Consider the following 16,013-nt stretch of genomic DNA (forward strand, 5'->3'; position numbering starts at 1 on the left):
TACATGGAGACCAGCTGGCAGAAAGCTGGAAAAAGCTATGCTGCATGCATTTCAGTGGGAGAAAGAGAAACCACAAGTGGAAATACTCAACAGTGGATACTGCAAGCCTTAAATTTGGCCAGTAGGCCAAGTGAGCCAACAGGTGCAATAGTGGCATATCTGTTATGAGGGAAACCAACCACTCTCTAATTGGACTGGAGGCCCACTCCATGGGAGGGAATACATCCTTGATACTGCAAACCTACAACAGGGGTAGTCATGAGCCCTAGATGTGTAATGTCTGCTGATATCTGGCTAAATGTATATACTATGCTCACCAAACTGCCCAGTAAGCACTTCTCTTAATGTTCATGTCCATGCTACTCTCACTTTAGTTACAGAATCTTCTCTTTTCAGATGGCAGTGACCTTGGGATGACTCAGCAGGCACCATGGTGCTGAAAAGAAGTGACAGAGGACTGTTCAACACTCAAATATCTCTATCATATCTCCCAAGGCTCATGGTCCATTGGGGAAGAGGTGGCAGAAAGAATGAAAGAGCCAAAGGAAGGGTAGGACTCCGTACAACATGCTCCTCCAGACACAAAATGGCCTGACATTACCTATACAAGACCAACATAATAGGAGGAAAAGATGATGACATCAAAATAAAAGAGAGACTGAGAGGGGCAGGGGATAGAGCTGATAGACAGTAGAGTTTCAAAGGGGCAAGTGGGAGGAGGGAGGGAATTACCATGGGTTATTGTCTACAATTATGGAAGTTGTCAATAAAAAATTAATTTAAAAAATAATAAGGTGAAGTAATTGAGAAAGATACTTATCCTTATTATTTGGCCTCTAAATGCATATGTGCATACACACATGTGCACACAGGCATATATGCACACATGTATAGGAACACACTGGGACAGGGAGATAGTTCAGTCAGTAGAATTTTTTTTTTTTTTTTTGGTTTTTCGAGGTAGGGTCTCACTCTGGCTCAGGCTGACCTGGAATTCACTATGTAGTCTCAGGGTGGCCTCCAACTCTCAGCGATCCTCCTACCTCTGCCTCCCAGTGCTGGGATTAAAGGCGTGCGCCACCACGCCCGGCACAAGTCAGTAGAATTCTTGTCATGCAGGCATGATTAAGTAAGTTTGGATCTCCAGGACCCATGTAAAAGCCAAGCACTGTGGGGCTGGAGAGTTGGATCAATAGTCAAAGGCATTCACCATTTACTTGCAAAGCCTGCCAGCACAGGCTGAATTCCCCAGCACCCATGTAAAGCCAGATGCAAAGTAGCATATGCATCTGTGATCCCAACATGTGGAACCAGGAGAATCTGAAATGCACTGGCAAGCTCATCTAACAGTTTGCCATCCAGCGGTTCATTTGCAGTGACAAAAGACCCTGCCTCAAAGAAAGTAGATCACAGACACTTTGCAATTGTTCTCTGAATATCAAGTTATCATTATTTGCAGATGACATGATTCTATACATAAAGGACCCTAAAGACTCTACTAGCAAACTGTTAGAGCTGATCAAAACCTACAGCCATGTAGCAGGATACAAAATAAATACACAGAAATCAGTAGCCTTCATATATGCTAACAACAAACACACAGAGGATGAAATCAGAGAATCACTCCCATTCACAATTGCATCAAAAAAAATAAAGTACCTTGGAATAACCCTAACCAAGGAAGTAAAGAATCTCTACAATGAGAACTTTAAAACACTCATGCGAGAAATTGCAGAAGACACTAGAAAGTGGAGAAACATCCCTTGTTCCTGGATTGGAAGAATCAATATTGTGAAAATGGCAATCTTACCTAAAGCAATCTACACATTTAATGCAATCCCTATCAAAATTCCAAAGGCTTTCTTCATGGAAATAGAAAAAACAATCCAAAAATTCATTTGGAATCACAAAAACCTCAAATATCTAAAATAATACTGAGCAACAAAAATAAGGCTGGTGGTATCACCATACCTGATTTTAACCTATCCTACAGAGCCATAGTAACAAAAACAGCGTGGTACTAGCACAAAAACAGACATGTAGATCAGCGGAACAGAATAGAGGACCTAGATGTAAGCCCAAGTAGCTATAGCCACCTGATATTCGATAAAAATGCCCAAAATATTCATTGGAGAAAAGACACACCCTCTTCAGCAAATGGTGTTGGGAAAACTGGATATATATCTGCAGAAGGATGAAAATAGATTCTTCTCTCTTGCCATGCACAAGAATTAAGTCCAAATGGATTAAAGACCTTAACATCAGACCTGAAACTCTGAAAGTGCTAGAGGAAAAAGTAGGGGAAACCCTTCAACATATTGGTCTTGGCAAAGACTTTCTGAATACAACCCCAATTGCTCAGGCAATAAAAGCACAGATTAATCACTGGGACCTCATGAAATTACTTAGATTTTGCAATGCAAAGGACACAGTGAAAAAAGCAAAGAGGCAACCTACAGAATGGGAAAAAATCTTTGCCAGCTATATATCTGATAGAGATCTAGGATATACAAAGAACTCAAAAAGTTAAATAATAAGGAATCAAACAAGCCAATCAAAAAATGGGCTACGGAGCTAAATAGAGCATTCTCAGAGGAAGAAATACGAATGGCATATAAGCATCTAAAAAAATGTTCTACGTCACTAGTCATCAGGGAAATGCAGATTAAAACTACATTGAGATTCCATTTCACTCCTGTCAGATTGGCCACCATCATGAAAACAAATGATCATAAATGCTGGCAGGGATGTAGAAAAACAGGAACCCTTCTACACTGCTGGTGGGAATGCAATCTGGTCCAGCCATTGTGGAAATCAGTGTGGAGGTTCCTAAAACAGCTAAAGATTGATCTACCATATGACCCAGCTATAGCACTCCTAGGCATATATCCTAAGGACTCATCTCATTTCCTTAGAAGTACGTGCTCAACCATGTTTTTTTTTAAATTTTTTTGTTCATTTTTTATTTATTTATTTGAGAGCGACAGACATAGAAAGACAGATAGAGGGAGAGAGAGAGAATGGGTGCGCCAGGGCTTCCAGCCACTGCAAGCGAACTCCAGACGCGTGTGCCTCTTGTGCATCTGGCTAACGTGGGACCTGGGGAAGCGAGCCTCGAACCAGGGTCCTTAGGCTTCACAGGCAAGCGCTTAACCGCTAAGCCATCTCTCCAGCCCTCAACCATGTTTATTGCTGCTCAATTTATAATAGCTGGGAAATGGAACCAGCCTAGATGTCCCTCAACTGATGAGTGGATAATGAAGATGTGGCACATTTATACAATGGAGTTCTACTCAGCGGTAAAGAAAAATGAAGTTATGAAATTTGCAGAAACATGGATGGACCTGGAAAAGATTATACTAAGTGAGGTAACCCAGGCCCAGAAAGCCAAGCGCCACACGTTCTCTCTCATATGTGGATCCTAGCTACAGATGATTGGGCTTCAGCGTGAGAAGGAAAATACTTAGTAGCAGAGGACAGTAAGTTAAAATGGAGACATAAAGGGAAGAGAAAGGAAGGGAGGAGGATACTTAATAGGTTGATATTGTATATATGTAAGTACAATGATTGAGATGGGGAGGTAATATGATGGAGAATGGAATTTCAAAGGGGAAAGTGTCAGGGGGGAGGGAGGGAATTACCATGAGATTTTTTTTTTTATAATCATGGAAAATGTTAATAAAAATTTAAAAAGTAAAAAAAAAAGAAATTGTTCTCTGACTTTTATGTGTATACTGTGGCATACACCCCACACACACAGAGACATGCACATGTAGACATAAATGAGTAAATACATAATTTTAAGATAGACACTGTGGCTTGCACCTATAATCCCAGTACTGAGGAGGCAAAGACAGAAGGAACCATGGGGTTTGCTAGTCTAGTTCAATAGGTGAGCTCCAGGATCAGTGAAAATACCTGTCTCAAAACATAAGATGGAGAGATGGCTTAGCGGTCAAAGTATTTCTTTGCCAAGCCAAAGGACACAGGTTCGATTCCCCAGGACCCACATTAATCCAGATGCACAAGGTGTTACATGTGTCTGGAGTTTGTTTACAATGGCTAAAGGCCCTGGCATTTCTACCCTTTCCATTTGCCTCTTTCTCTGTCCCAAATAAATAAATGAAATAAAATAAAAACACAAGATGGGACACACACCTACATGCTCTAATCCCAGCACTTGGGAGGCAGAAGTAGGAAGATTACCATGAGTTCAAGGCCACCCTGAGACTACATAGTAAATTTCAGGTCAGCCTGGGCTACAGCCAGACTCTACCTTGAGAAATCAAATATATATACATATATATAATATATATATATTAATAAGGTAAAGGCTGAAGAGATGGCTTAGTGGTTAAGGTACTTGCCTGCAAAGCCTAAGAACACAGGTTTGATTCCCCAGGACCCAAATAAGCTAGATACCAAGATGAATCTGGAGTTCATTTGCAATGGCTCAGAGGCTCTGGTGTACCCATTCTCTCTATCTGCCTCTCTCTCCAATAAATAAAAAAATGCCTGTTTTAATTTTAAAATTAAAAAAATAAGGGGTAATAGAGAGATGGCTTAACAGTTAAGGTGCTTACCTGCAAAGCCTAAGGACACAGGTTTGATTCCCCAGTACCCATATAAGCTAGATACCCAAGGTGGCACATGCATTTGTAGTTTGTAGTGGCTGGAGCACTTGCCACACAAACATAAGAAAAAAAAAACTGGGCATGGTGGTGTGAATCTGCAATTCTAGTGCCAGAGAAGACAATAGGATCCCTGGGCCTTGCTGGGTTCAGTGACAGATGCTATCTCAAAAAATAAAGTGGAGGGCTGGAGAGATGGCTTAGTGGTTAAGCGCTTGCCTGTGAAGCCTAAGGACCCTGGTTCGAGGCTCGGCTCCCCAGGTCCCACGTTAGCCAGATGCACAAGGGGGCGCACGCGTCTGGAGTTCGTTTGCAGAGGCTGGAAGCCCTGGCGCGCCCATTCTCTCTCTCTCTCTCCCTCTATCTGTCTTTCTCTCTGTGTCTGTCGCTCTCAAATAAATAAATAAATAAATAAATAAATAAAATAAAGTGGAGGGCCAGAGAGATTGCTCAGTGGTTTAAACACTTGCTTGGAAAGCATAAAGGCCTGGGTTCAATTCCCAAACACCCATGTAAAGCCAGATGCAAGAGTGGCACATGCATCTGGAGGTCGTTTGCAGTGGCAGAAGGCCCTGGAGTGCCCCTTCTCTCTATTTGTCTCCCTCCCTCCACAATGCTTACAAATAAATAAATAAAAGGCTTGATGGTGCATGTCTCTGATCCCAGCACTTGGGAAGCAGAGGTAGGAGGATCACCATAAGTTCAAGGTCACCCTGAGACTATATAGTGAATTCCAAGTAATTATGAGCTAAAGTGAGACCCTACCTCCGAAAACCAACAATAAGTAAATAATTAATAAGCTGAAGGGCTAGGGAGATGACAGCTCAATGAGTAAAGCACTTGCCTCACAAGGACCTGAGTTCAATCCCCAGTACTCATGTAAATGCCAATCATAGTGATAAGTACCTGTAATAACATTGCTGAGAAGACTAATCATTTTGAACTGCAAATCAAACTACAGTGAGAAATCACTCACTCCAGTAAAAATAGTTATCATCAAATAAACAAAAGATAGGGTTGAAGATAGAGCTTCATGGTAAAGCATGTGTCTAACATGCATGAGGGCCTGTGTTCAATCATCACAGTAAGAGGCAAGGCAAGACAAAATATAACAAGTGCTGACAAAGTTGTGGAAAAAAGGAACCTTTAGTGGGGATGTAAATTAGAAGAGCTACTATGGAAGAGAATAATGGCAGTTACTTAAAAACCAAAACTAAGCCAGGAGTGGTGACTCACGCCTTTAATCCCAGCACTCTGGAGGCAGATGTAGGAGGACTGCAGTGAGTTTGAGGCCACCCTGAGACTCCATAGTGAATTCCAGGTCAGTCTGGCTAGAGTGAGACCCTACCTCGAAAAACCAAAAAAAAAACTAAAACTAGCCTGGCATGGTGCCACATGCCTACATGCCTTTAGTCCCAGCACTTGGGAGACAGAGGTAGGTGGATGGCTTTGAGTCCAAAGCCACCCTGAGACTACAAAGTGAATTCCAGGTCAACCTGGGCTAGAGAGTGAGACCCTACCTCAAAAAAAAAAAAAAAAAAAGTGGCTGGAGAGAGAGGTGGCTTAGCAATTAAGATGCTTGCCTGTGAAGCCTAAAGACTCAAGTTTGATTCCTCAGAATCCATGTAGGCCAGATGCACAAGGTGGTGCATGAGTCGAGTTCAGTAGCTACAAACCCTGGCTTGTTCATGCTCACGCACATGTGCACACATACTTTCTTTCTTGAATAAACAAAGTATTTTTAAAAACTAAAAATAATGCCAGTCATGGTGGTGCACGCCTTTAATCCCTGCACTCGGGAGGCAGAGGTAGGAGGATTGCGGTGAGTTTGAGGCTACTCTGAGACTCCATAGTGAATTCTAGGTCAGCCTGGACTAGAGAGAGACCTTACCCCGAAAAAAAAAACAAAAAACTAAAAATATAATATATGATCCAGCAATAAAACTAACAATAGAACAACCATATGATCCAACAACCCTACTCCATTCCCATGACCAAATAAAATGAAATCAATATGCTGAGAAGGAATATCTCCATTTCCATGCTTCTTATAACACTACTCATAATAATTAAGAAACAGAAACCATCTAAATTTCAAATCAGTTGATGAATAGATAAAGAAAATATGGCACACATAAATAATGGAATACTGTTTGGCCACTTAAGCAAATGGAATACTGGGCTGCAGAGATTGCTCAGTGGTTATTGGTGCTTGCTTGCAAAGCCTCGCTGACTGGGTTTGATTCCCCAGTAGCCACATAAAGCCAGATGCACAAAGTAGCACATTCATCTGGAATTTCTTTGCAGTGGCAAGAGTTCCTGGCATGTCCATAATTAATCAATATCTCTCTCCTTCTCAAATAAATTTTTTAAGATTTTTTTATTTACTTATTTGCAAACAGAGAGAAAGAAAAAGACAGAGCATACACATATGGGCATGCCAGGTACCTCTTACCGCTGCAAACAAAGTCCAAAAGCATGTGGAATTTCATGCATCTGCCTTTGTGTGGGAACTGGAAAATCAAACCTAGTTATCAAGCTGTATAAGCAAGTGTTGAACAGCTGAGCCATCTCTCCAAGCCAAATAAATTAAAAAATAATTTAAATTTTAAAAAATGAAAAAGGGCTGGAGAGATGGCTTAGCAGTTAAGGCATCTGCCTGGGTTTGATTCTCCAGGACCCACGTAAGCCAGATGCACAAGGGGGTGCATGCATCTGGAGTTCGTTTGCATCTGGAGTTCATTTGCAGTGGCTGAGGCCCTGGTGTAACCATTTTCTCCCTCCCTCCCTCTCACTCTTTGCTTTGTTCTTTCTCAATAAATAATTTTTTAATGAAAAAAGCAGGGCGTGGTGGTGCACACCTTTAATCTCAGCACTTGAGGTAGGAGGATCACCATGAGTTCAATGCCACCCTGAGCCTACATAATGACATCCTAGGCTAGAGTGAGATACTACCTCAAAAAAAAAAAAAAAAAAAAAAAAATCTTGGGCTGGAGAGATAGCTTGCTGGTTTAGGCACTTGCCTGCAAACCCAAAGGACCAAGGTTCAATTCTTCAGGACCCACATAAGCCAGATACACAAGGTGGCACATGCATTTAGAGTTCATTTGGAGCAGCTAAAGGCCCTACCATGCTCATTCTCTCTATCTGCCTCTTTCTTTCTCTCTAATAAATAAAATATATTTTTTTAATCCTCAGAACTTTTTTTTTTTTTTTTTTGAGGTAGGGTCTTACTCTAGCTCAGGCTGACCTGGAATTCACTATGTAGTTTCAGGGTGGCCTCAAATTAATGTTGATCCTCCTACCTCTGCCTCCTGAGTGCTGGGATTAAAGGTGTGCACCACTACACCTGGGTCTCAGAATTTATTAAAGTGGATGAATTAAAAAAAGGGGGAGACTAGGAGATGGCTTAGCAGTTAAGCACTTGCCTGTGAAGCCTAAGGACCCTGGTTTGAGGCTCAATTCCCAGCACCCACATAAACCAGATGCACAAGGTAGCGCATGCATCTGGAGTTCGTTTGCAGTGGCTGGAGGCCCTGGCGTACCTATTCTCTCTCTCTACCTCTTTCTCTCTAGCTCTCTCTCTGCCTCTCTCAAATAAATAAATAAAAGTAAAACAAAAAAGTTTTTTAAAAAAAGAATGAAATCTTGGACTACAAATGGCTTAGAAGTTAAGGCACTTGCCTACAAAGCCAAAGGACCCAGGTCTGATTCCCCAGGACCCACATAAACTAGATGCACAACATGGCACAAGCATCTGGAATTCATTTACAGTGGCTAGAGACTCTGGTGTGCCCATTCTCTCTCCCTCTCTCTCTCTCTCTCTCTCTGTCTCTCTCTCTCTCTCTCTCTCCCCCCCTCTAAATATATATATATACCTCTTTCCCCCTCTCTCAAATAAATAATTAAAAATAAGATTATTTTAAAAAAAATGAGAGCTAGGCATTGTGGCACATGCCTTTAATCCCAGCACTCAGGAGGCAGAGGTAGAAGGATTGCCAAGAATTCAAGGCCACCCTGAGACTACATAGTGAATTCCAGGTCAGCCTACGCATGAGTGAGACTCCACCTCAGGGGAAAAAAAAAAAATGAAGCCGGGCGTAGTGGTGTACTCCTTTAAGCCCAGCACTGGGGAGACAGAGGTAGAAGGATCACTGTGAGTTTTGAGGCCACCCTAAGACTTCATAATGAATTCCTGGTAGTCTGACCTATAGTGAGACCCTACCTCAAAAAAGCAAAACAAATAAATAAATAAAATAAAAATGAGGGCTGGAGAGATGGTTTAGTGGTTAAGGCACTTGCCTGCAAAGCCAAAGGACCCAGGCTCAATTCCTTAGGACCCACATAAGCTAGATGTACAAGGTGGTGAATGCATTTGCAGTTCATTTGCAATGGCTGAACGCCCTGGCATGTCCATTCATTCTCTATCTCTTTCTTCTCTCTCAAATAAGTAAAATAAATTTTTAAAAAATTAAATGAATTCTTATCATTTGAGTGAGACATGAATGGAAATAGAAAACATGTTAAGTGACATAAGCAAGACAAGAACAACAAATATACATGATTTCACACACATGTAAAATAGAAAAAGTTGATCTGTTGAGAGTAGTAACTGTGCACTGTGGCACACACAGAGGATATGAAATAAGTCAATTACAAAATGTCATATCCCATATGAGTCAATTTATATGCAGTATTTAAATTAGCCAAATGAGGGATGGAGGGATGGCTTAATGGTTAAGGCACTTGCCTGCAAAGCCAAAGGACCAAGGTTTATTTCCCAGGACCCATGTAAGCCATATGCACAAGGTGGCACATGCATTTGGAGTTCATTTGCAGCAGCTGAAGGCCCTGGCATGTGCATTCTCTATCAAATAAAAATTTAAAAAAAATTGTAACCAGCCTGGGCTACGAGACCTTGCTTCACAAAATTCCACAATAAAAAAAAAAATCAGCTGGGCATGGTGGTGCATGTCTTTAATCCCAGCACTCAGGAGGCAGAGGTAGGAGGATCAATGTGAGTTCAAGGCCACCTTGAGACTCCCTAGTAAATTCCAGGTCAGTCTGGGGTAGAGTGAAACCTTACCTTGACAACAACAAAAAAAATCATAGTCACCATAGTGGCACTTTACTTCCAGCACTTGGAGGCATAGGTAGGAGGATCACCACGAGTTCAAGGCCACCTTGAAATTACATACTGAATTCCAGGTCAGCCTGTGGGCTAGAGACCCTACCTCCAAAAACCAAAAAGTTTAAAAAAAAATTAAGCTGGGTGTGGTGGCACACACCTTTAATACCAGCACTCAGGAGGCAGAGGATCCTGTGAGTTCAAGGCCACCCTAAGACTCCATAGTTAATTCCAGGTCAGCCTGGGCTAGAGTGAGACCCTGCCTCAGAAAATCAAAAAAATTTTAAAAATTTAAAAACTGCATAAGAGGCTAGAGAGATGGCTTAGCATGTAAGACACTTGCCAGCAAAGCTAAAGGATCCACATTCAATTCCCCAATACCCACATAAAGCCAGATGCACAAGGTGTCTGGAGTTCATTTGCAGTGGTTGGAGGCCCTTGTATACCCATATTCATTCTCATTTTCTCCCTTTCTCTCAAATAAATAAATTAATTAAATTAAATTTTATAAGACACCACATGCTTAGGCTGCAGGTCACTGATAAATCAAGCCGAAGCTAAGCTGGAAGCCTCATCCCTGTTGACTAGCTATCAGGATGCTGGGGAAAAAAAGTCAACAACAGTCCTTTTTTTTTTTTTTTTTTTTTTTTTTTTGATTTTTTGAAGTAGGGTCTTACTCTAGCCCAAAGGCTGACCTAGAATTCAATATGTAATTTCAGGGTAGCCTTGAACTCATGGTGATCCTCCTACCTCTGCCTCCAAGTGCTGGGATTAAAGGCATGTGCCACCACACCCAGCTCTTCAACAGTCTTAACCAGCAGTGAACCCTGCAAGCTTTAAGGCTAAGCAGCCAGGCCAAATATAACAACTGGTATGATGGTGGCATATCTGTTATGAGGGAAACCAACTACCCTATGAATGGAGTTGAGGACCACTCCATGAGAGGCTCAAATTCATGCTTGATACTGAAAGCCTATGTCTGGGGAGGTCATAAGCACTAGGGGTGTAACTACTGCTGTTGTCTGGTTAAATGGATATATTATACCCACCAAATAGCCCTCTAAATGCTTATATTTATGTCCATATATTTTTGGTTAGAGAAGCATCTCTTTTCAGGTGGCATTGAGCACTGGGGAGACTCAAAACTCACCAAAGTGCTGAGAAGAAATGACAGTGGTATGTTCAGCACTAAGTGAGACATTTCTATCACAACCTGCAATGCTCAAGGGCCATTGCAGAAGTGATAGAAGGAATGTAAGAGACAAAAGAAGGGAGTGCTTTGCAATACTATCCTCCAGACACAAAGTGGACATGGTATTCATCACCTCACAGTGGCTGACACTACCTATACAAGACCTGCATAATGAGGAGGAAAATGATGACATCAAAACAGAACAGAAGAGGCTGGAGAGCTGGCTTAATGGATAAGGAAGGCACTTGCCTGCAAACCTTAAGGACTCAGGTTCAATTCCCCAGGACCCACATATGCCAGATGCACAACATGGCGCATGCAGTCTGTTTGCAATGGCTGAAGGCTCTGGCATGCCTACTCTATCTCTTACTCTTTCTCTCAATCTCTCTAATAAATAAATGTTTTTAATTAAAAAAAAAAAACAGGGCTGATGTGTAGGAGAAAAAAGTAAGTACTTGTTTAATCAGTATAAAGTTTCAGAAGCTAGCCAGGCATGGTGGAACACACCTTTAATCCCAGTACCTGGGAGGCTGAAGTAAAAGGATTACTGTGAGTTCAAAGCTACCTTTAAACTACCTAGTAAACTCCAGGTCGGACTGAGCTAGAACAAGACCTTACCTTGTAAAAAAAAAAAACCAAAAAACAGTTTCAGAAGCTAGCTATCTTTTTTTTTTTTTTTTTGAGAAAGAGAGATACAAAAATAGGCAGGTAGAGAGAGAGGAAAAAAAAAAATGGGTGTGCCAGGGCCTCCAGGCACTGCAAATGAACTCCAGATGTGTGCACTCCCTTGTGCATCTGGCTTACATGGGTCCTAGGGAGTCGAGCCTGGGCCCTTTGGTTTTGCAGGCAAGTGCCTTAGCTGCTGAGTCATCTCTCCAGCCCCTACTCTGTCTTTTTTTTTTTTTTTCCCCGAGATAGGGTCTCACTCTAGCCCAGGCTGACCTTGAATTCACTATGTACTCTCAGAGTGGCCTTGAACTCAAAGAGATCCTTCTACCTCTGCCTCCCGAGTGCTGGGATTAAAGGCGTGTGCCCGGCTCCCTATTCTATCTTTTAAAAGAGATTCGTTATTTTTTTTTTTTCGAGGTAGGGTCTCACTCTGGTCCAGGCTGACCTGGAACTCACTATGTAGTCTCAGGGTAGCCTCAAACTCTCAGCAATCCTTTTACCTTTGCCTCCTGAGTGCTGGGATTAAAGGTGTGTGCCACCACACCCGGTTTTCATTATTTTTTATTATTATTGTTTGCAAGCAGAGAACAGAAAGACAATGGGCACACAGCACATCATGACCTCTAGCCAATGCAAACAAATTCAGATGTATGTACCACTTTGTGCATGTAAGTCTTACATGGGCACTGGGGAATCAAACCAGAGCCATTAAGCTTTGCAAACAAGCTCTTTAACCACTGAGCTATCACTCCAGCTCCTTTTTTATTCTTTGTACTTAACTCCTAACAAGAAGTATCAAGTAACATTTGAAGCCATAATGCACTAAATGAGGACTTATCTATAAATTAGACAAATTAACAACAATGACTACTTGTAGAAATTAACTTACAGGTGGCAATTATAAGCAGGTCAAAATATAAAAACTAATGAATAATAAATCCATACATGGCAATTCCTATTTTAATTCTTAGTAAAGTACAATCATGCTTATTAAATTCTTTCTGATTTATTCTTAAAAACTCCTTAATGTAAAATTTTTTAATAATAGCAATCAAGGGCTGGAGAGATGGCTTAGCAGTTAAGCGCTTGCCTGTGAAGCCTAAGGACCCCGTTCAAGGCTCGGTTCCCCAGGTCCCACGTTAGCCAGATGCACAAGGGGGCGCACACGTCTGGAGTTCGTTTGCAGAAGCTGGAAGCCCTGGCACACCCATTCTCTCTCCCTCCCTCTATCTGTCTTTCTCTCTGTGTCTGTCGCTCTCAAATAAATTAATTAATTAATTTAAAAAAATAATAGCAATCAAGCTTTGGGTTTTTGTTTCTTTTATTTTGTTTTATTTATTTATTTGAAAGAGAGAATGGAGCACCAGGTCCTCCAACCACTGCAAATGAACACCAGACACATGCAACCCTTGTGCATCTGGCTTATGTGGGTCTGGGGAATCAAACCGAGATCCTTTGTTTGCAGGCAAACACCTTAACCACTAAGCCATCTCACCAGCCCTAAAATGTTTTTAATAAAATATTTTTTTTAATTTTCACTTATTTATTTATTTATTCGAGAGAGAGAGACAGAGAGACCCACAAAATGACATGCCAGGGCCTCTGGCCACTGCAAACAAACTCTAGACCCATGTTCCACCTTTTGTAGCTGGCTTATGTGGGTCCTGAGGAATCAAACCTGGGTCCTTTGGCTTTGCAGACAAGCACCTTAATGGCTAAGCCATCTCTTCAGCCCTAAAATGTTTTATATTCAAATTTTCCTTCTAATAGAACTATAGACCTGTGCTAGAATAAGACCCTACCTTCAAAAAAAAAAAAAAACAAAAAAACACTGTAGAATAAAAACATCAAGGCTCTATGAAAATATAAATGGCTATCTTTTAGTCTTATTTTTACTCACTTTAGCTTACCATTAAAGTGCTATTTATTGGTAGGCAAGTGTTCTACCACCAAGTTACAACTCACTCTGAATGACTTAGTTGTTTCAAGTTGTGTATTCTTCCATTAAACATAGTTAAAACAGGGGTTAGGGGGCTGGAGAGATAACTCAGTGGTTAAAGGTGCTTGCTTACAAAGTCTGTCAGCCTGATTCCCCCAGTACCCATGTAAAACCAAATGCACAAAGTGGCATGTAAGTCTGGTGTTCATTTACAGTTGTAGGAGGCCTTGGCATCATACCATATTCTCTCCTCTTCTTTCTCTAATAAAAAATATTGATGAGCCAGGTATGGTGGCACACGCCTTTAATTCCAGCTCTCGGGAGGAAGAGGTAGGAGGATCGCTGTGAGTTCGAGGCCACCCTGAGACTGCATAGTAAATTCCAGGTCAGCCTGAGCTAGAGTGAGACCCTAACTCAAAAAAAAAAAAAAAGATTGAGATGGGCAGGTAATACGATGAAGAATGGAATTTCAAAGGGGAAAGTGTGGGGGAGAGATATTACCATGGGATATTTTTTATAATTATGGAAAATGTTAATAAAAATTGTGAAAATAAAAAAAAAAACATATTCAGATATGTGTAACAGGGTATGTTATACTCTGGATATGAAGTTTCTCCCAAATACCTCATGTGTTGTAAAGGTCCATAATGCAATGTTCAAAGAATGGGATTTTGGGGAAGTGACTGAATCATTGAGGGTACTGACTTTCAGTGGACTGAATGATCCTTTGACAGTTTCATAATCTCTCTCTCTCTCTTATTTATTTATTTTTTTTTTTGAGATTTTATTTTTTTTGAGTTTCACTTTAGCCCATGCTGACCTGGAACTCACTATGTAGTGTCAGGGTGGCCTGAAATTCATGGCAATCCTTCAACCTCTGCATCCAAGTGCTAGGATTAAAGATGTGTACCACCACACCTGGCCAGACAGTTTCATAATCTGTTGGTATCACTTGAAGGCAGAGCCTAGTTAGATGAAATAAATGACTAGAATCACGTTAAAGTCTTGTCTCTGGACTCTTATTTTCTCTGCCTCCTGTCCGTGAAGTGAGCAAACCTACTCCACTACATACTCCCTCCCTTACCATGAAGTCTGCCTCATTATTCATGGGCCCAGAAGCAATGGAGACAAGTGACCAGAGACTGAACCCTCTGCAAACATGAGCCAAAATAAATCTTTCTTCCCTTAAGTGATTTTCTCAGGTATTTTGTCATAGCAAAAATAAATGACTGCTGAACGTGGTGGTACATGTCTTTAATCCCAGCACTCGGGAGGCAGAAGTAGGAGAATTGCTGTGCGTCCGAGGCCACCCTGAGACTACGTAGTGAATTTCAGGTCAGTGTGGGCTACAGCATAACCATACCAAAACAAACAAACAAACAAAAAACCTACAATTAAACTCAATGACTCCCCCAAAAAATACAAATAAAAATAAGTGACTAACACAAAGCATATGTACAGAAATGTTCATAACAATATTGTTCATAATAAACTAAAGATGAAAATACCCAAATATCAACAGCAAAACACATTGATATGCAATGAGATACCTTATAGTATCAAAAAGAAAGTTGGCCTGGCATGGTAGCGCACACCTTTAATGCCAGCACTTGGGAGGCACGTGGTAGGAGGATCACTGTGAATTCAAGGCCACACTGAGACTACTAGTGAATTCTACCTAGGCTACAGCTAAACCTTACCTTGAAAAAAAAAAAAGGAGGAGGAGGAGGAGGGGAAGGCTGGCCAAGAGTGGTGGCACACGCCTTTAATCCCAGCACTAGGGAGGCAGGGGTAGGAGGATCCCTGGGAGTTTGAGGCCACCCTGAGACTACATAATTAATTCCAGGTCAGACTGAGCTAGAGCAAGACCCTGCCTCGAAAAACCAGGAGGAAAAAAAAAAAAAACAGAAAGAAATAATATGTATCATTTAAAGGAACAACTATAAAGAAAAACATAAGTAATTACCATAAAAGGTCAAGTTAATAGTTACCTCCGTTGGGAAGGATATAATTGGACAAGGCAATGCTTTGGGCTTTTGGAAACCTGGCTATCTTTAACAGCTTTGTCTGGGTGGTAGTTACATGGTTGTTCATATTCTATGAAGTCAGAAGTCAGTAAACTGTACATTTATGTTTTATATACTTTTCGGCATGCATTATATTTCACAATAAGGTTAAATCACCATATCATGAGACCTTCCCTGACTACTCAAAATAAAACAGCAATTTTGTTCTCTGCCCTCCATCTCCCTTAGTCAGTAATTATTTTCTCTATATTACTTATCTCCACCTACCATACTATATATTTACTTTTTAATTGTATATTGTCCTATCTCCTCCCACACAACACAAAGACTTCTATTCACTGCTACATCTCACTGGAAAAAAATACCTGAACTTTACATTTACACCTTTCTCCATGCTTATAGTCCTAAAAGAGGGTATAAAATAGCT

General features: G+C 41.1%; 1 protein-coding gene across 5 annotated transcripts in view; it reads right to left on the reverse strand.

Annotated features, from left to right (window-relative positions):
* Positions 1–16,013, reverse strand: part of LOC101599836 (phosphatidylinositol 3-kinase regulatory subunit gamma) — a 109,735-nt gene that overhangs the window by 43,455 nt on the left and 50,267 nt on the right. The gene's annotated exons all lie outside the window — the stretch shown is intronic.

This window comes from Jaculus jaculus, chromosome 5 (assembly GCF_020740685.1).
Source record: "Jaculus jaculus isolate mJacJac1 chromosome 5, mJacJac1.mat.Y.cur, whole genome shotgun sequence".
Classification (NCBI taxonomy): domain Eukaryota; kingdom Metazoa; phylum Chordata; class Mammalia; order Rodentia; family Dipodidae; genus Jaculus; species Jaculus jaculus.